This window comes from Calliphora vicina, chromosome 1, assembly GCF_958450345.1.
Source record: "Calliphora vicina chromosome 1, idCalVici1.1, whole genome shotgun sequence".
NCBI classification, from domain to species: Eukaryota; Metazoa; Arthropoda; class Insecta; order Diptera; family Calliphoridae; genus Calliphora; species Calliphora vicina.
In genome coordinates this window covers 54,844,214-54,865,491 of record NC_088780.1, presented here as the reverse complement: position 1 = coordinate 54,865,491, position 21,278 = coordinate 54,844,214, and the positions used below count along the sequence as shown (strand labels likewise).

General features: G+C 28.8%; 1 protein-coding gene across 2 annotated transcripts in view; it reads right to left on the bottom strand.

Annotated features, from left to right (window-relative positions):
- Positions 1-21,278, bottom strand: part of Tk (Tachykinin) — a 98,367-nt gene that overhangs the window by 31,441 nt on the left and 45,648 nt on the right. The window lies entirely within an intron of this gene.

The window sequence follows — 21,278 nt, the reverse complement described above, 5'->3', positions numbered from 1 at the left end:
TGACGATCGATTCATAATTAGTCGTAGCTCTCATATAAGGACAACTTTCGAAAATCTTTTTTACGTGTATAAATCTTTTACAAGTACTGATATCGATATAAATTTTAACTCAAATATGTTTTATATCGATCCTTAATAGGTCATACTCTAATTTTTAATAATTTTTTTAAATTTTCGATTTGAGATATAAGGAGTGCACGAATTAAAAATATGTTATGTGGTATCATATAGTTATTAAATAAGGTTGTGATTGTATAAACTAAATTTATTTTTTGTTTAAATTGCTCCGTACTCAGTCCAACTAAACAGTATTGAGCATTTTGGAAAGCACATTTGAAAAATGTGTGCAACTTCAGTTTCAAATTGACTGAAGATGGTGCAAAAGTTATATCAAGTTATAATGAGCAGTGCAACCGCTAAACATTATCCGATTTTGCTAAAACTTTCAGCATTTGGTTTTTAGATGACGGAGAAATTTTAGACGAAAAGTCCCAAAATAAGGGCCACTCTAATACATACGTACGACTATGTTCCTGTGTGTTTCATATTATCATAGTGTGAGTGAATTATTCGAGTTTGTAGATAAACAAAAGAACAAAAAAGTATTTTATAAAAAACATTATCGAAGAAAAAGAAATCAAAAATTTAAATTAATAGAAAAAGTTATTTTACAATAAAACAAACACGCACATCATCCATTTAAATGTCAGATTTATTGTGTACGTATTTGTGTTTAACTCGTGGTCCTATTGCTTTTATATTCGTATTTAAGTCAGAAGCGTCTGTTATAGTTTACCCATTTTGGAATACATATTATGTAAATCACCCTTATCTTAGTAAAACATACAGAGTATATCACGCATTTGTCCCAACCATTAATCATGTATTGAAGAGTTTTCAAATTGTCCGCTTTACAAAATTCTATGTGGTTGAAATACATAGTCGTATTGTACTTATTTCAACCATATGCAACATTTGACGACGATATTTCAAATACATTTTCACTTACGTTACACTGTGGTTCCAAATTTAAATCTATGTTATATATGGGGCATTTCATGTCAAGTGAACCAGTTTTTAAAATCGATGTCTTCCGATCATGATGAAATTTGCCCCAAAGTTAAACCTATTGGATATTTTTTATTTGAAACTCAACTTTAAAACAGGACAAAGGTGAGGATAAATAAAATATAGATTTAATAAAAGCTATTTTCAATGTCTATCTAAGATTTGAAGTATCGGTTTCTATGTGCTAAAACAAATGAACCATACGTTGTTTAGTTCGGCATAAATTTGTTAGAAAATATGACCGAAGATTTGTTCAACATCTCGATCTCATGAAAACTAAGCGTATAATTAAAAAACTATTTTACATTGTAGCAGAGAAAGTTGTTAGTTATTACAAAAAATATATGTATTTCATTTATTCTGAAGGGATTAGAACCACAGTACGTTATTTGGTCAGATTGATACTTTTGTTCTCTATTTAAAAATGCTAACCACAAATATACTGTTACGTTTTTACCTTTTAAAAACTATGGTTTATTTCCTTTAAATAAACCGGATATTTTTGATTGCAAATAAAATCAGTTTTGTAGTTTAAAATTTGTAACAACTCTTTATTTATTTAAAAATGTACAACAACAGTGTTTTTATACACGTTCATAAATTCGCAAAATTAAACAATTTATAATGTTTACACTGGTATTGTACAACAACACGCTGGTAATACAGTTGATGTTTATTCGAACAGCGTCTCTGATAAAACTAACTAACGACTGCAACCTCTGCCACTAAACACCCGCCATCTTTCGTGAACCTTCTACAATGATCTTAACGGTCAAACTAGTACATTCGAATTCCAGAGCTTTCGATACTGCTTGCATCCAATTATAAATTAAACAAGTAAGAGAGCTATATTCGGCTGTGCCGAATCTTATATACCCTTCACCAAATTATACTTAAAAATATTTTTTTTTTTAAATATTTTTATTTAAACAAAATCAACATTTTTTTTAATGTTTTAAAATTTTTTTTAAAAAAAGTTTTTTCAAAAATTTTTTTTTTTTAAATTTCTTTAATTCATTTTTTTGGAAAAAGAATTTATGACAAAAAAAAATTTTTGATGAAAAAAAAAATTCGGGTTAAAAAATATTTTTTCCGATTTTGACCCATTGTATGTCTAACCTACTATGGTCTTATATACGTCGTTGCAAAGGTCTTTGAAATATCTATCATTAGATATCCATATTGTCTATACGAATGACGTAGTAATCCATATATAGGTCAAAAATAGGTCAAAAATCGAGGTTGTCCTAGATTTTTCCTTATATCTCAGCTATTTGTGGACCGATTTTCTCGATTTTAAATAGCGACCGAGCCAGAAGAATTTCGGAGATATTGATGTATGAATCGTGTATGTAAGTTATTTGGGGGCTTCGGAAAGTTGATTTCAACACACAGACGGACAGACAGACATGGCTATATCGATTCCGCTATCTATAACGATCCAGAATATATATACTTTATGGGGTCGCAAATGAAAAATGTGGAAATTACAAACGGAATGACAAACTTATATATACCCTTGCCACTCATGGTGAAGGGTATAAAAATAAAGAATGAATCATTAAAATCAATATTCCAGTTTTGGAGGCTTATAGCTTGTAAAATACAGTCTGTCTTTATTCATAAATCTTGTATAAACTTCAAATTAACATTTTTTTTTCAAAGTTTATTGAGAGGCCTTTGAAAAACTTTTTTATTGATATTGTTACATTTTTACCTTTTAAAATTGGTGGTTTATTTTTCTTTTAATTGCTAATAAATGCGATCAGTAGTTTCAAAGTTGTAACAACTCTTCATTTATTTAAATTTACACAACTATTTCTCTTAATAAAAACACTTTATAATTTACATAATGATATACTGACTCACTTACAACCCGCTGTTACTATTTCTATACACAGCTCCATATTCTAGAAATCTCATGAATAATTTAACGGAAAAAAAATCGAATGTTCTATTTCCGCAATGAGCACCTAAAGCATTTAAAGCTGCTTCACAGTTAATATTGTTATAATTATAAACAGCGATGGACATGTTTATAAAAATTATGAATGTTGCAAGCCCTTACAAACCGTAAAATTCATATTCGTTGCCAACTTATTTTGTAACATTTATTAAATCATAATGTGTTACATTTTTAACGATCAAAATAGAACATTTATGCTATTTTCTTTTATGTAGCCTCTAAATATTCTAAAACTATACTTTTTGCTTCCATTTTATTAACACAAACGAACTTCAAAAACAATAACAAGAAAAGCTGTTTAAAAAGTGGTACCTTTCTAACCCTTTGATTAAATAGAGGGTGAAGCATGTAGCACATTTTCGGGGTTTTAGGGCAAGATTATTTGAAAAAATTACAGAATTTATGCCAGAAAAAAAAAACGCCAAAAGTATATAACTGTCCCCTTTCAAATCCTTTATTCCGATACGCTATTGATAATACAACATACTTTTACAGTTATACCAGCGTGCAGTTAAAACAAAACTTTATCCTACAACCACGTAATATTTATTGTTCAAATAGACAAAAAAAAAAACAACAACAACAAAATAATGTTGCTTAATAATGAGAAATAATAAATGAATTTATTTGTTAAAAATGGTTGGTATTTAAATGGTTACAAAAATAGTACTCGTGTACATAGTTAAAAGTAAATTATTAAACAGTATTTCCGCGTATTTTAAAGTAAATGCAAAAATACAATTCTTGCAATTTTAAAAATAGTATTGAATGCATGAGTACATATATTTTTGTGTACAATTTTCACATATTTATTATTTGTGCTAATTTGTTGTGTCAATTAATTTTCATAGTTGTAGTAACAAAAATTCTGTTCAGAGATGACCGACATATTTTGTAACCACAATTTGAATATTTAGTTTTGAGAAACTGGTTTTTGTGTGATGTGCTTACGGCATATAGATTTACATACATATGTATAAGTAAAATGGACTTAAATATATACAAATGTGTATGTGTTTATTTGAATTGTTTCTGCCACAAATCCTTGTGCTTGCATTTTTAGCCCTGGTATAGAAAAACAACAAATATAAATCTTTATAAATTCCAATACATACGAGGGTAATCGGAAAATTGTTTATCAAAATCTTAGTTATTATCTGCTGTTGTAGAATTTATCAGATATAAGTGTTAATGTCTGTATAGGGACATTTCATAGGCTATGACCAAGTTTAGATTTGTAATACACTGGCTGCTCATCTCAGCAAAAACTTGGTAATACCTTGCAATTACTGCATATCATAATTTTCAATGACAACTATATGTATATCGTCGGCATTACTTAGAAGTAATCAAAGGTTTATCGAGTTTTAGCACTGTCGTTGCTTAGGGTTTTAATTGCCGCTTGACTATCTGTAACAATACGAATTGGAGTTTTGTTCTTCAACAATGTTATTAGAAATTCATTTCCGTTTCGTTACCTATTTTGAACCATATGTATATAGATCGGTTCCTCTCGTTATTCCATCCCTTTCTTCTCCGTCTGGTTTTACTGGTAATGCAGTTTATTAGAATATATTCTGTTCGTATTCGTTCACATTTACCAGTAGCAGCGTTATCCTTGGTAGTATATTTATTAATCTTTGGATTCTAGTTATATAGTAATTTGTTAGCCAGTCTCGCATTACCAACACTCTATTAAACTCTTTCTCTAAGGATGTCCACCATACTATCGTTACATACGTTGTGTCATCTTTGGGTTTATGCCCCATTTCAAGGCTATCGCTCTTCATATTCTACGAGTTTTTCCTTCTATGCTATCAATAAGGGGATTTCGCTACTTTTTTCATTATTTGTGTTGTTTTGAGTACAATGCTACACAGAAAAAACAAAAATTCAAATCCAATCACAAAATTCATAAAGTCAATTGAATATTTTATTGAAATGGGACCTATCACAAAAATCACAAAATCAAACAACAAAATTTGTAAATATTTTATTGAAAAAACAAAAAAATTTTTTTCTTATTAAAATATTTTAACTATCAATGAAACATTTATATGAAATTCCACATAAAATCAAACAATATTTTTAATAAAACCATAGAAACAAGTAATTGGTTTTGACTAGATATTCAAACAATATTTTTTATTAAATCAATTAAAATATTAATAACATTTAAATTCAAAATCAATAAATATTTTAATTATATATTATAATATAATATTATAAACAATATTTTCTATATAAACTACTGATATACACAATATTTTCTAAAGAAAATACTGTTTTACACAATAGTTTCTAAAGAAAATACTGTTATACACAATATTTTCTATATAAAATACTGTTATACACAATATTTTCTATAGAAAAACACTGTTATACACAATAGTTTATAAAGAAAATACTTTATACACAATAGTTTATAAAGAAAATACTTTATACACAATATTTTCTAAAGAAAATACTATTATACACAATATTTTCTATATAAAATACTGCTATAGACAATATTTTCTATATAAAAATACTGTTATACACAATATTTTCTAAAGAAAATACTGTTATATATAATAGTTTCTAAAGAAAATACTGTTATACATAATATTTTCTATAGAAAATACTGTCATATAAAATATGAACTAGTTTCTCCCACTTACGGACTATCCAGCAAACGGGAATCCAAGTTATATGGATATTGTTCACCTGTGGGAAGATAAACCAGTTTTCACATTCATCTTAATGAAAATCAATCGTCTTACCAATTATGTCGTATTCTCCCAAATTTCTGTCATAGGAAGCTAACAACGTCTGCAATTATACCGGAATGTTTAACAATGATATAATAAAGAATTTTAAGTTCATACATACTTACCAATCTTGAAACGTGAGGAGTTATTGAGCCCTTGAACTCCTAGTCTGTTTCATGACGACCAAAACTTAAAAATTGTGTACATATGTAAATATTTTTTTTCAAAATATATGTATAATTTATTTTTATTTTACAGCTGTTTGTCAAAATTCACTATAAATTTGTTTTTGTTTCAAAGTAAACACACATTTTTTCAATAATTTAAAAAATTGTTTGAGTTTATAAAAAAATTCAAACAAAATTTTAATAAAGAAAATATTTTGTTATGTACAAGTGTTGTCTATTATTTTGAATATTATAAAAATGTATCACAAAATGAAAACGTGCTTGATTTTAAGTACATTATGTTAAAATATTTACAAAACAAATAGACGTTTCTCATTATTAAAAAAAGTTGTTAGCATTGTTAACCATCAAATTTAAAACCAACTAAAATATTTATGAAACCAAATAAAATAAATAATTAAATACAAATCTGATTTCAAACATGCATTTGTTTGAAAATATTTTAGTCATAATTTTTTCTGTGTAGAACATTCCGTTTTCTATTGTACATAGAATTTTCCATCTTATCCGGATTTACATTAAGTCTTATTTCTCTTGCTCAGTTATAAGATATGTTAAGGATTCCTTTTCCCTTTGACTTAAAATTTTTGCATAAAAAAGTTATACATATTATTAGAGATTAAATTGCACTTTCTGGGGTTCCTCTAAATACTCTGTCTCTTAATTTTTGAGTAATTTGCCTCTCAATTTATCCATTATATCCTGGTTCAGATCAAATTGCCGTATGGAATCGACGACTCGAGATGAAAATGTTATTGAAAGCTCCTTCTAATCAATGAATATAGCTAGTGGATAGAAATTTTAACTTGTTCAAATAATTGGATCACACCTTTTAAATTAATTGAACTATTCGAATAATAGAAATTGTTTAAAATATTGTAAGAGATTAGGGGTTTCTCTTCGTCGAGTGACACTTAAAGTCGTATTGTCTAAAGCAGCATTAATATACATAAATTTTAAAATCATATTGTTCATCTGTTTGAAAGTATCAATGTCATCCTCATTATTATTTTCAACATTTTCATTATCACATTTATATATCACCTTCAATATCACTTTCTTCTGAGCTAACATTTTGCCTGTTTAAACATAAAGGGTATCAATAACCACCATATTTTTGCATTATGGCCTTACTGTCATATGTGGGACCTACAAAATCTGTATCGAAATCCATTCCAATTTCTTATGGTAACATTTATATATTTGTACAAAAAGCTATGGGACTCAACACAAAGATTGAAAGACTCCCTTTAGAAATTTGCTGAACTTCAGATTTTCTAGAGGGCATTTTTAAAAATAAGTATATGCTTATTTAAATTTAGATTTATGAACATTTTTGAAAAAAGTGTTAAATTAAATCAATTACTTTTATTCGATTATTCCACATTCGAATATAGTAATTTTTAAATTATTCGAATAATTATTCTTAAGAAATTTTTTGATTATTCGAATACTCTAGTAAAGGGTCTTCTATTAAGCGTTTCCTATATTTCAAATTAAATAGAACAAAGTGTGTTTGAGATATCATCGAAATATGTTATTCATTTGAAGGGCATATCGATGCCATCATGTATAGAATATAACTTCGTGCAAATGTCCGCCGAGACTTAGCTGGGTGGAGCTCATCCGAAATGTCAAAATTTCCATGACTCTGGTGCATAAATCAGGCAGAATTTGACCGATTGCATGGGTTACGTTGGCTTTGAGAGTCGAAGTAGTTTGTTGCTCATTCGCTTAGACCTGCGACTTAAGAAAACCCCACCAGAAAAAGTCTAACGGTAAAAAATCGCAAGATCTTGGTGGTCATTTCACATCACCTTGTTCATCTGTCTGAAATCGTGCAGAATATCCAATTTGGCATGACCGTTGACTGTGATGGCTTACCAAAGTCGTTCTCAAATAAATATGGACCGATGTTGCCGTCAGCCAAAAATCCGCACCAAACAGTGAATTTTTCGTTATTCATTGGATACTCTTGTAGCTCACCGTAAAAAGGGCAAAGCGTGCAGAACGTTGACCGAACAGAACACCCACTTTGATAAAACAATTTTGTCATTTGCACGTGTTATTGAAAGCTATATCCGTCCATGGTGATTTGGCAAAACAAACTGGATAAACGACAGCCAATTCGACAGATACAGCTTCAACAATATGGCCTCTATCAACTGCCAAAGTTTGGGAGTCCCTAATGGAAAACACTTAATATATACCTAGATCAAATGATCTTTCAATATGATTTACAACTTCCTGTAGTGCTGTCTTAATGGATCTAACCTTAATATAGGCTTGTTGTCCTTTAGTATTTCTCTCCAAGACTTTCAAGAAGAATGACGTTAAGCTTGTGTGCTTTTGGATTTGCGTAGCTCCCTTTAAGTGGTTTTGTATTAAGGATATCCTTGATTCTCTCCAAGATATTGCTGTATAAGCATTAGTGAACAATTTTTGGTTTCTATTAGGTCATACTTTTCTAAAGGAGAGCCGAGACAATATTATTAATTCTTCGAATCTTCAAATCACAGCTGTGTATAAATAATACTCTAACATTAAAAAGAAAATTAATAAAGACATTTCCGAACCCTAGTTGTGATGTTTTATTCCCTGAGAGTTTAGTTCTTATGTATTCCCCCATAACTTCCATTGTTTCCGACCTTTTACCATTCGAGTCTACGAGTAGTTCGGGGAGTAAACTCATTACAAAATTTACATTAAAGGACATCGCTATATGGCTCAAAATAAAGCTTTTTAGTATTACTAAGTAACATCCGAAACTGCCATTTTTGTAACATAATGTTTTTTTTATCTTTTATCTATTTACAAGGACTGTTCTGTCTGACCTTTAACAAACTTATGGTTGGTTATTTGTGTCTCTATGTGAAAATGGTCACATATTCACATAAAAGACAACTTCACTGTGACGAGAGCACTCATTCAGTTAGTTTTTAAATTTTATTGTAGCATAGCTTTAGGCTTAATAAATTTATGTTAAATTTGCATACTTTGTTTGTTGTACATTTGAAAAAATTTTTTGTTTATATTTTTTGGTATGAATAACGTCTACTCCGGAAGTTTTTTCCCCCCATATTTCATGGCTTGTTGTACTTCATTGTTTTTATATGCTGTAAAATAGAATCAATGTCAAAAAACTTTAAAAAAAGGCTTGCAGCACTTACCACTAATCAATTCAATTTAATCAACAATAACACAGACTAACCGACGGACACTGATTTATTGTCATAGAATTTGTTATTATTAATACCATTTTTATTTAAATCTATTATTTATTGAATTCAGAACAAAAGGTTCGGTAAAATGTTACGATTATTCTATTTTTATTTCAATCACAATATAATACATACAGGAGAAATGCATAAATATTTTATGAGTATTTATTGAGTGAGTGATGAGATATGATTATATAATGAAAATATTTTATTAACATTTATTTTAATTACACATATTATTCTTATAAAAATATTGTGTATAGTGTTATGATTCGTTTTGCCATTTTTTCCATATTATATTGGGTGAAATTATCTCTTTGATTACACCACTATATAATGTTTTTTAAACATTTTTAAATTGACTGTTTTTGTTAATTGATATTAATAAACATTGGACTTAAATTTATAAACAAATTTATTAAATCTTATTTTTATATTAAACTAGTTGACCGCCCCGGCTTCGCCCGGTAGCATTTACTAATGTTAGTTCTTCAAGTTTCTCCAACCCACATACATCTGCCTGTTCTTATTTATTTGCAAATAAAATATCGAAATTTGTACTGCATACTTTAGGGAGCTATTTTACTACAGTTGACTAGAACCAAAAAAAATGTCCGAGTATTTAACGGAATTTTTGAATTTTTATTCTTTACAAACCATCTCCTGAAAATTTCGAAATGAATAAAAAAAAATCAGCCAAATCGCTCCAGCCGTTCTCACGTGGTGCCATAACATACATGGACCATTTCATTTTTATATATATAGACAAGTAAGGGAGTTATATTCGGCTGTGCCGAATCTTATATACCCTTCAACCAAATTATACTTCAAAATACAAATTTTAAATATTTTTAGGTAAACAAAATTTATTTTGTTTTCCAAAGTTGGTTTTTTAATTTCACAAATTCGGATATTCACTCCAAATAACCTGTTTTAATGGCTGAAATCTCAGCTTAAATTACACTACATTGATCATGTAGCCTGAAACACACCCTCTTCTCAAAACGGGGAATATAGAAGCCCCCACCCATCCCAATCGCAGACTTGGAGCCAACAGTATAGATGACAAGTGTGTCCGTAGAAGAAGGTAACCCGCTTGCTATAGACACAGAGAATCGTCTGTCAATAAATGGTTAGGGAATGAAGTAGTCAATGTTTCAGGGATATTAGATATACATCCCAGAATAAACGCATGACCGGTATAACCAGACCTCCATGCTCCCACAGTGCTTAGCCTAACCGCTGTATAAACTGTCCAATAAGACTAGTTTAGAAGGGGTATACACTATGTGTAATTCCACTCGGATACCTTGAGGTCCATTGTGATTTCCTTCAGTAGATATATATACATATATAAAGTGAGGAGATATTGCGAAGATAAAGAGTCCTAAACCGCCTAGTAAAAGAAAATCGCTGTAGAACGTCGTTTAAATAGCCACCCTATTCCTGTAATGAAACCTAGTATGTTACTCAGTTTACAGCCAGCAACATTACTGAGTTCGTCCAGAAATCTGTTTCCTAGCCATTTAATTCTATGAACCTGTAGTCTAGGGCAGTTACACATGATATGCTCTACTGTCTCTAGCTCCTCTACATCCTTTGAAGGCTCAAATTGAGCAATGACCGGTTATCACTCCTATTAGAATCCTGAGATTATACCTATCTAACTCTATCAGTGTTCTGGTTGCGTTTGCATTCAGTTTTGGGCAAAAGGCCCTGGACACTTTGCAATCTGTCTATGTCTTCCATGATTTGTTGGTATAGTCACGGAATCTTTCATATATTAACTCCAATAAGACTAACCATGGTGCAAATTTCATCCCGATCGGAAGATATCGGTTTCAAAAGTTGTGTCACTTTAGATGAAAACCCCCATATATGACTTGGACTTGTAATTTATTTTTATATAAAACATCTTTTGCTGTTGCTATGAATATTACAATTTTATAAGCATTTATTTCGGGATCAAATTTGAAATTTGAATGGCTAGCAATACCAGAATTGATCTTATACAGACGGCCCATTTTAAAATTCTTAGGACCATTACGGGAGCACCATGGTATGTAAGAAATGAAAATATCTACAGGGACTCTAAGTGACATTGGTAAAGACAGTGTTCAAGAAAGTCCTTGAGAAATATATTGTGAAGCTGCAAAACCATCCCAATACGCTTGCAAGACAACTTGTGCGAATCCAAACCCGATTCAGGCTCCGTAGATCAGATCTATCACCCCGCTAAGATGAGTGCCAGTTAACCATGGAGGCTCTCTTGTTGAAGAGCAAATAGTTTTAATTTTAGTTATAAGATTTAAATACTTATTGTAAGGTCTATAAAAGACAGATTTAATAAATAAAGCGTTAAAAAAAATTTAATGGTAGCTACGAGAACTCATGGACCGATTCTTACTATTTTCAGCAAAGTTTATCCTTTTATCTGCAATGTATTTAAAGAAAATAGCAAACAAATTTTTTAAAAATATGAAGCACCAGCTTGTCTCATATTTCGGTTCATAACTCTGGATATACAGAACCGATTTTCAACCGATTACAAACGGACATAGCTCAATCTAAACGAATATTTCTCAATGTTACATACAGAATAACAAACGTATATATACCCTCATTCACCGCTTTTGGTGGTGGAGGGTATAAGAAACCGATTTCTTAATAATATGTTGGTGGTAAGTCCTTAACATAAATTAATTACACAGGTGAACAGCAAAAAAGGCTTCACTAACCACTATATAGATTTGATGCATCATGGTTACCTAAGTACAAAAATGGTAAAATTTTTAAATTCTATGGATTTTTTAAAAAAAAAATTTTTTTCAAAAATTATGAATTTTTTTAGATGTTTCTCCACATAATTTATGATAACTCAATAAAACAGAAAATTGTAATGAATATCAAATATATTAGCATTTTTACATATCTAATATGTTCTCAAAATTCAGATATGTTCGAAGATTATTGATTGCAATTACAATACTTACAATTGCCTTATCGCAAATCGAATGCTTTTAGACGGAAAATTAAGTTAATTTTAAATTTTTTATTTACTTAAAGACTATGCCATTTTAATTAAATAACTAAACTTATTTAAGTGACAACACTAAATTATGCTACTTATTTATTGTACAAGTCATCGTACTAGAAAACCAAACATTTAGTAGAAAATCTTTAAGTGTTAAACAAATTGAACAGACTTCCATGACTCGAAAAGCTGGTGCCACAGTAATTGATAATTGCAAGTAGTAAGTAAAACGTGTCTTGCAACTAAGAAAATATTGATGAAAGTAAAATATTTTAAATAAATAAATAGAACAACAACAATAATTCCATACAAAAATAATCGTTCAACAACAAAAGGAGCAGCAGTGTGGCAAAATTAAGAATATGAAAATAAAGTGTTACTTTTACAGCGGTTCTTTCCATCTGACAACTAAAGATATATAAGTATTTACATATAAATCAACAATCCGTATAAATGCGAAGCTGCAACAAGTTATTTAGCGCCAATCTAGCAAGAAATTTTCTATTACTTACTGTTTTATATATATTTTACAGTGACAGTACAAATGTGTGTCATCGTTTCATGAAATTATGGGCACCTGTAACCATGCAACAAATAACAGAACATTTTGTTGCACATAAATATTTAAATTGATTTATCATCATCATCTTTAGTAAGTAAGAAGAAAAAGTGAAGAAGAAGATGCAAAAACATGAACAAATACGAATAAAATATTTTATCATAAGTTTTGTGTGCCAACCAACCAATTTAAATTGACACGGCGACAATTCAATTCAATTGAATCAATAATCAACAGGTTCGATTTAAGAGCATAAATGGAAGAGTCGTAGACACACAAACCCTACACACACCCTACAAGCGCGTTGCTGTAAAGATTAAAACAATATTTTTGATATGTTATTTTATTAAACCTTTATTAACTTGTTAACCTATTTAAAACTAACATGAAAGGACCTTGTATTTAACTTGTATCTAACAATTTTGAGAAATATTTGAAATATGATCCCTTAAGGGGGAAGGAAACCAACACAAAACTACTTATGTTACTGGGGGATAAGCTTGTTTCTATGTGCACTTCCCTGCTTAATCCAGATCATCAGGATATTTTTTTCCAAAATCTGTTTTGATATAATAATATCGAGCCCTTAGCTCCAAATTATACTCAATCATTGAGAAATTATGGTAAATTTCGTCTTAATCATAACTTGTAAAGAAATATGAATTGGTTTCCTATATTATATTTCTCAATAATGGTGTGTTAGAAGATTTGTAATGACTCCATTGCACAGTGGTTTAAAAACGTTTTTTTTTTTAAATAATTCGGTATCTTGGGAACTATTGGAGATATTGTTACGAAATTTCACATGGTTTGAGCTGAGGTGTTTTTGAATTGATTTACGTTAGTTCAACTTCCTAGCGCTAATGGGGGCCAGTACATAGACAGTAAAATTAAAATTTTTGAATATAAATAGTCCTTGTGAAGATCTACAAAAAGTATGCTTACAAGTGTAGGTTATCTCTATTAGTTGAAGAGATATTCAAGTTTATTGATTTTTTTTTTAATTTTGCTCGATCTTTTTATGGTTTTTTAGATATGGAGGCCCTACGGAGGGTCGAAATTTATTTTTAAAATATCAGCTATATTGGCGATAAAATTCTAAATAAAAAATTTGCTAACAGTTATCTCTTCCCTATAAAAAGTTATACGCATCCAAAGTTAGAACTTGTAAAAAGGGCCGTATATTCGGGACTATATAAAATTTGTATATGATCCGGAAAGATAACTTAATGCAAAAGCATTTAAAAAACAACTTGGCTCACTTAAGCGGACATACATAAGCGTAGCTAGACTATTATTCTGGGATGGGCAAGTGCCCTTCCAAATAGTAAAAATAAACAATTTTTTTTATAAAAAAAATTTTTTTATTAAAACAAAACTAAATATCACAAAAATTCAGTTTGCTAACATAACTACTTCATTTTTAATATTTAAAACTGCTAATTTATTTTATAAAATCTTTTTATATATTTAACTTCCAATAATCAACTGAAGGAATAGAATCCGGCAAATCCAGATTTTAGCTTTTACCTAATGTTGATTCTGTATAAAAATCTTCAAGAACACAAGAACAGCGTAATTTTTAATTACTGACTTACAATTTTCATATCTACAACTCCATCTAGTTGTGCAAAGGCTGTTTATTTTATATTGTTTAATTTGAAGAGCTTGGCTAAGGCTTTTTAAATCATTATTATTTTCTGGTTTCGAAAAGTGAATGCATAAAGCCTCTATGCTAAAAATGTTTGCGCTGATGATATGTGTGAACACGAATCCACAAATGTCGGATAAACAATGAACCAAAATGGCTTGCGGATTCGACTCCTTTATTTTAGCTTGTAAAAACCAAACATTACATGTGCTCCGTTGTAAGATTTGCATTGGAATATTTTTTAACTTTTTGTTTTCAAAAACCCCATGATTAATGTTCTAGGGCACATGAATCTTATAACGGAACAATCTACAAATCCAAAAATATCTTTCTGCGACTTTCCAAATTTTTATCTGGGGTGGGCAGATGCGAGTCTGGGGTGGTTTTGTCCATCCCAGCACCCCCCTATCTACGCCAATGCGGACATATCACCTCTAGACCTATCCACACTTGGCCAATTTAAAAAAAAAAATCGGTTTGAGTAAAAAATTCTAAAAAGACAAATCCACGAAAAAGCTCCATATTTGTATAACCCCATATGTTTCTTAAATACCTATTAAGTATTTTTACAAAACTCAGTTTTTGGAACACATTTCCCCATTTTAGGAATTTCGACATTTGAAAATAAAAAATTTCAAAACTTCTATTGCCATTGATTTAAGGACATGAGTCTATACTGCTTCCAAATTTTGTTATGATATCTTTAATTGTTAAAATTTTAAATTAATTCAAATTTTATATTTTTATTCGTGCAAAATCACCATATTATAATTTTTTTAGTTTTTAAGGTAATTGAAGTCCTAAAAATTTTATAGAATTATTTAGTTTTACTAAATTATCAATCCTCAAGTCATAATGTTTTCAACAATATCAAATACTTATATAAAATGCCTTTATTTACTCGACAGAAGTTCCAGACAGAAGTTTGGTTGAATTTTCCGTTTTGATGTATTCAGGGACTTATAGTAAAATTTCACGTATAATTTTTTTTGCAGAACAGTTTAACCCTTTAAATCCCTGTTTTAATGGTGGTTTTTGCACTTTTTTAAAAGAAGGACAAAAAAGACCCATGCCTTGAGGATTTAAACCACTGTGCATTGGCAGGGTAGAAAATACAGTTCAATTTACCAATTGTCTAAATTACATTTTCAATGTATTCTTTGAAGTATTAAATAGTAACTCAAGACAGAATCAGACATTAACTTACAACATTTTTTTTCAGTTAGTATAATGCTTTCTTCGGTCAAAAAATTAAAACTTTGACCCACTGTAAAAAAAAATTCAGATCAGCTGGACTATAAGTTTATTCTACAAAAATTATCTACTCAACATGCCCTTTCAGAATTATAGGGTCGCTATTCTGTTTCAATCAAAAAGTATCAATTTGTTGAACAGTGTTAACAAATTAAAAGTTCGAAATTATTACTAAATTTTCTAAACTATTAACTCATAACTTTGAATCTGATTGTAAAGATACTGATTGTGGAGTATAATTGATAAAAAAATATTTGACGAAAAAGACGTAACCGCTAAATAAAATATATTTTAATTCTTTTACTTAAGACAATTCAAAACAAATATTTAGTTTTATTTTATTTGATGTTTGATCTTACAAAACTCTTGTAAGAGTAAACACGTCAAACAAATTTGTGCTAAAAAAGTGGTTACGCTTTTTTGAGTAAATATTTGCCATGTGTGACCGTACCTTCAGTTTATCATTAAAAAAAACTTCAGAACTTTAGCGGTTGATAGCGGGCATATTGTTAAAGCTACATCTCACAGTGGAGATCTGAGAAAAAAAAGTGGAAATAAATCTGTAACTTCTAAACGAATAGACCCCCTAGCTGTTATAAAATCGGGCATATCAAAAATTAAAAACAGAGACATAACTGTTATAAGAAATATCTGAAAAAATTTAGCCATAACTGTTATATTGTATAAATAAATTTTTGTTTCTTTAAATAATAGTTATTCTCAATGAAAATAAGTTTTGCTTTTCAATAAGTGTTATTCATAATAATTTTTTTTTCGTTGCTCATAACTTTTATTTTTGATTTTTATGTTTTTACGTTGCCTTATAAGAGTTATTCATAATAAATATTTTTTTACGTTAATCATAACTTTTATTTTCGATTTATATTTTTTTACGTTGCCTAATAAGAATTATTTATAATAAATATTTTTTTTTCGATACTCATAACTTTTATTTTCGATTTAACTTCACCTGAAGTATCTCCTCTTCAACCAATATCCGATTTTCTGATTGACGAATCGACGAATCTAAATACGTCATCGTTGTTCGAACATCAATTAGAGAACTTGAAGTGGATTTATCTTCAGAAGATGACAAAGGCAATACATCGCGAGAGTTATTTGCAGCTATAGCTGAAATAGAGAGCTTTAAACCAATGAGACTGGACGTAGAAGACGATTTGTTGCAATATTAGGAAGAGAAAAAGGGTACTTTTGCAATTTTTAAATAAATTGGTTCATATTGTCTATGCACTGCCGGCTAAACGGCTTTCTGTTGAAAGAGCATTTTCTGCTTTGCGTATTTTGTTGACTGAGAAAAGGTGCAACTTGGCGGACAATGCGTTTGCAAAAACATTGATTGTGAAACAAAATTCTTCATAATTAAAAAACATCAATCTCATACCAAGCTTATTTTTTGCGACTTTAAAGGTTAAATTCAATTTATGTACTAATAAAATGCAATCAAGGTGGCGAAAGAAACTTCTTTTGAGTTATGAGCAACGAAAAAAATATATTCTTTATTCTTATTAGCAACTTAAAAACATACAAATTAAAAAAAAAGTTATGAGCAACGTAAAAAAATATAAATCGAAAATAAAAGTTATGAGCAACAAAAAAAAATATTTATTATGAATAACTCTTATTTGAAAACGTAAAAATTATTCATTGATTTATACCTACCTTTTTCAGTCTCAAAAAATTTAATAACAGTTATTTTTGGTCTCTGATTAAAAATGATGCCAAATTTTTGTTTGCTATCCGATTTTAAAGATTTTTATATTTATGGAATCTACTAGACGAGATCTACAACATTGCTTTAGCCATATATCTATTATAGTTTACGAGTTATTCGCATTTGAAAAGTAAAATTTTATATTTTTTACCTACCTTGGTCTGATTTTTTGCTAATAACGGATCCAATTCTTTCCGATTTTTTAAAGTACCTTTTTTTGAATTAATAACAAATTTATTAACAATCGCCAGAAAAAACTGTGTAAAAAACTTTACTGAGTCAAAATATATGTGTATTCAAAAATGTTTCGCCATTTTTATATATTTATATTTTAAGTTATACAGAAAATATGAAAAAGATAAATATTGTGTTTATATTTTTCTGAAAGATAACATTTCGGGAAATATTATAAAAGTAAAATAATATAAAAATTCGTATTAGTGCGTGGTCCAGAGCCTTCCGAAGTAAACCTATTTTTTATGTTAATTTCTACTTTAAACAATATGTTCTCAAATCGCATAACTGCTTTCAAAAAATGAAGACCTATTTTGGATGTCTCAATATGTTCTTCAATATTGCGCAAAGGGATTTCATAGCCCCGGACTTGGTGCCTTCAATAGATCCAAAAACTCCAAAAATCCCAAAATTGGAAAAGTTTTTTTTGGGAATTGTGGGATTGTCATTAACAATTCGCAAATATCTTTTTCACTTATGGATTTGGATCAAAAGTTTTTATATAAGTGTAAAATTTCATTAAAAACGATTCATAAACAAAACTTTTATTGCATTTTAAAAATTAAAATTTTCAAAAAAAAAATCAGCTACAATTTTTTATTCCCATATTTTTGAAAAAAGTCTTCTATAATTTTTTTAATTCTTAAAAATGTTGTACATTTTTGAAAATAGGGCATAATTTCCTACACTTTGATATATAATATGCATCTGTCGAATTGGCAGTTTTGTTTGTTTTGCAACAAACGAACATTAGATCCAACATCATCCAATGCATTCCGAAAAAACAAACAAATGTAAATAAACTTTGACAGATACATAGATGTTAGAAAACACATATCGAGCACAAAATAGTAAGCCTGTTACTTAACGTCACCTGTAATAAATTTGCCTTGGATATTATTTAATATTGTAATATAAAGACTTTTAGGTACATACATATCTAACTTACAGTAATTCTCTTTGTGAGTACATTACTTTTTTTATTTTGTAGCATAGTGTAATTACCAGGGAAACCAAAATATGCAAATGCATGTTTTTTCTGCTGAGTCTAATGAGCACATGGATAAGATATTTACACGTTTCAGAACTATTTAAGAATTTTGGCATCGATTTGTTAGTGCATATTTTTGCATATTTTACCCATAAATACATATTTTTGCATATATTTGTTTTAAGAGCATATTTATGTCATATTTTGCGTTTTTAGAGCATATTTTACTGTTTAATAGCATATTTTGAGTTTATCAAAAACAAATATTGTCTTACTTATTTTTCGCTGTTGTGTTACAGGTTTTTACTTCCTTTGTTTAAAATTCAAAATTGAAAAATAGATGGCTTTTCACCAAAAAAAAAAAATTAAAAAACAGAAATTTTTTTAAAATTTAAAATAACAATTCAAAAAATTTTTTTATCCAAAAAATGAAAAAACTGAAAAAAATGTTTGTTCACCTAAAAATATTTAAATTTTTTATTTTGAAGTATAATTAGGTGAAGGGTATATAAGATTCGGCACAGCCGAATAAAGCTCTCTTACTTGTTTTAATATAAAATAAGCACTATTTTAATAATAGCTCCATCTAAATATCAAATTTTAGTTCTAATTCAAACTTAACCGTTCTAAGTGTTAAAGAAATATTGTCTTTTAAATTTGCTCCTGTAACATCAGTTGATGTCGAAAGAACATTTTCTATGTTTAAAAATGTTTTCAGATCCAATAGACAACGATTTTTATTTGAAAATTTAAGTAAATTTTTTTTGGTTAAAAATTTTGTAAAAGATTGTTTTTTTAAGAGCATATTTTTTAAATTTTAAGAGCATATTTTAAAGTTTTTACTGCATATTTAAAGCGCCTAAAACGCTTTTTTTAGAGCATATTTCCGGTTTCCCTGGTAATTACTAAACAAATGATCCGAGTGTAATGCAACATGTTCTTAAAGAGTCATATTTTTACTGCTGTTAAATATACAAAAACAAATTACAGTTACGATCAAACTGTTGGATCGTTGTTGATACTCATAGTGAAAACCATATGCAGTTTTGTTTAATTTTTAATTTTTCTCATGAAAAAGTTGTGTTATTCAATAAACAATAAATTTGTGAGTTCTAAACGCGACAACAAAACCAAACAAACTCTCTTCTCTCTCATTGTCTCTTAATTACCATGCAGATGTTTAAATTAATTATTTATTAGATCATGTGCGTTAACCCTTAAAGGCACAAAACTAGAGAAATAACATATTAGTGATTACCAGGGAAACCAAAATATGCAAATGCATGTTTTTTCTGGTGAGTCTAATGAGCACATGGATAAGATATTTAAACGTTTCAGAACTATTTAAGAATTTTGGCATCGATTTGTTAGTGCATATTTTTGCATATTTTACCCTTAAATGCATATTTTTGCATATATTTGTTTTAAGAGCATATTTATGTCATATTTTTGCGTTTTTAGAGCATATTTTACTGTTTATAGATGGCTTTTCATCAAAAAAAAAAAATTTAAAAAACAAAATATTTTTTTTTTAAATTTAAAAAAAACAATTCGAACAATTTTTTTTTCCAAAAAATGAATAAACTGAAAAAAAAATTTTGTTCAGCTAAAAATATTTAATTTTTTTATTTTGAAGAATAATTTGGTGAAGGGTATATAAGATTGGCACAGCCGAATATATCTCTCTTACTTGTTTTAATATAAGACAAGCACTATTTTATATTTATATGGCACTATTTTATAATAGCGCCATCTAAATATCAAATTTTAGTTCTAATTCAAACTTAACCGTTCTAAGTGTTAAAGAATTTGCTTTTGTCTTTTTATTGTCTTTTAAATTTGCTCCTATAACATCAGTTGATGTCGAAAGAACATTTTCATGTATACAAATGTTTTCAGATCCAATAGACATCGATTTATGTTACTTTATTGTGCTCTTTTACTACATTGCCAGGCCAAGTACTCTACATTGTGAATACCGCTATTGATTTTTTTTAAATAAAAGTATATTTTTTGGGTAAAAATTATATAAAAGTTTGTATTTTTAAGAGCATATTTTTTAAATTTTAAGAGCATATTTTAGAGTTTTTACTGCTTATTTAAAGCGCTTAAAACCCTTTTTTCATATTTCTGGTTTCCCTGGTGATTCAGAAGGAAAATAAATGACTGACGAATGTGTGAGTGTACGAGAAACGAATCGGTTATTTAAGAAATATGTTCACAGACTGATATTTACATTACTTTGGTCGAACGCTCAAATGAGATCCAGGTGTGGGCGCTTAAGGATAGAACATCTGGTCAAGTCGAATAGTATCACAATTGAATTTATGGTCTACGAGTGAACTTTCATGTTAACTAACTTAGATGGTTACAACTTATAATTAAAAATATAGAGTCGTTATTTCAAGAATTCTTTAAAGAAATTTTAAAAATGCCTTGTACTGTATTTGTGTCATTCTTTCTATGATTAACAACAGTTGTCATTCCTTTATAATACTGGGTTAAGTATTCTTGCCTACATACATATATCGCACTCACAGTTCAAAAGTGACTCAACTCAAAATTAATTTTTCGGGTTTATATGCTTAAACTATGCACAATACACCTGTCTATAAATATATAAAAAAATA